The 1,504-nt window shown below is 44.3% G+C and overlaps 1 long non-coding RNA gene across 1 annotated transcript; it reads right to left on the bottom strand.

The window, feature by feature from the left end:
• Positions 1-296: 296 nt before the first annotated feature.
• Positions 297-1,161, bottom strand: LOC131515101 (uncharacterized). The gene is made up of 2 exons (XR_009263438.1): positions 639-1,161; positions 297-518 (listed from the first exon to the last, which is right to left on the bottom strand). It is a non-coding gene; the product is annotated as an uncharacterized LOC131515101 (long non-coding RNA).
• Between the last annotated feature and the right edge of the window lie 343 nt (positions 1,162-1,504).

Raw genomic sequence — 1,504 nt, 5'->3', positions numbered from 1 at the left:
GAGAGAAAGCATCTTTCCCAGCTTCCCTTCATGTCTGTGTGGCCAGGGCTGGGTCACATGCCTATTTCATGTCTGTTGCACACCACCCACTGGCCAGGGAAATGGCTTACCACGAGATGTTTGGACAATGCTTTTGAGGGTAGAATGGATATTGGGATGTTAACCACTGCTTTGGATACTGTTTCTGGAAACTCTGATAGCTAGATCAGCTGTGCTTTGCTTTAAGGCAGAGCTCAAACCTTGACGCTTCCTTTTGAGAGTCTTTAGTGATTAAATGAAAGCAAAAAAACCCAAAACACCAGATGCAATTATATTTATACTCCATATTTGATGAGCAGGGCATACCTGTTACGTACATGTAGACAATTTATGTTCTCATGGAAAAATTCTTCAATTCCAGGAGCTCTCCCATCAACAAGCAGGCGAGGAAATGCTTGTTGGGTCTCTCTCCATGATGTGAGTCTCTCCATGACTCTCCAGGATAGTGGAGAAATCTTCTCAGGGCATCTGGGCAGCCCCTGGAATAATAATGAAGTTGCCTGAATAACCTCAACCCCCTAGCAAAATACTTTTAGGCAAAATTAAAGTCTTCTGATTTGCAATCAGAAGAACATTATAAGTAAAATGAATCTTCTGACCTTACTTTCAGAGGGTGGCTGCTGAATGCAGGACAATTAGAGTTTGTGTTCGCCAGGATCTGTCTGCCCTGTGAGACCAGCAGGGTCCCCAACGTTTAGAAACATCAGGTATAGGGCAGAGTTTCCTTTCCCTGAGATTGTTGCCCTTTCCAGAAATACCTCAGCCTCTTGAAATAGTTTCCTGGAAGTTGTAACTGGAAAACAGTCAGGCCAGGGAAGGTGCTTAATGTTGGGCAAAAGTGAGGCTTGTGGGGAGTCCAGCTGGGAGACAGGGGAGAAATCTCCTCAGCTATGTCTCTGGGTCTTTTCAGTTCTGGTGGTCTTGGGTTCCAATCTTTCAAGGGATGAGCCTTTGAAACATGTCCCTGGCAGTATGTCTACCTTCCTGGATGGCTGCATATCCCCTTTTCTCCCTGTGCTCTTATCTGACTATAGCATTTGATGCTTTGAGGTTCTGATAGCTGCATAGTTAGGAGAGAGACCTCTTATTCAGAAAATTTGCTGCAGAAATCCAAAGCATAGGACAGAGTTATGACATGTTAAGGTCCACGTTTACAATTTACACGCATGCCCATTTCACACAATGTTAACGTATGTGCAGACCTGCTTTCAAGAAAGCATGTTTATGTAGGCATCTGATAAGTGCAAACACTGTTGGTAGTCTACCCAACAGCCACTCTGACATCTTCCTTGCTAACAGAACCCAGATTTTGTCCAGGTGTCCATCTTCTCTGTGTTTCTCATTTCCAACCCTAGAAACCAAATCTTGATAACTCTGGGACAGGTAGTCCCAATGATTGGTTTAGAGTGAACATATGACCAGTTCTGGCCAATGAGACATGTCAGGAAATCTGGAGGCTTCTGGG

The sequence above is a fragment of the Neofelis nebulosa genome, chromosome 6 (genome assembly GCF_028018385.1).
Source record: "Neofelis nebulosa isolate mNeoNeb1 chromosome 6, mNeoNeb1.pri, whole genome shotgun sequence".
NCBI classification, from domain to species: domain Eukaryota; kingdom Metazoa; phylum Chordata; class Mammalia; order Carnivora; family Felidae; genus Neofelis; species Neofelis nebulosa.
This window is presented reverse-complemented; position numbering and strand designations above follow the sequence as displayed.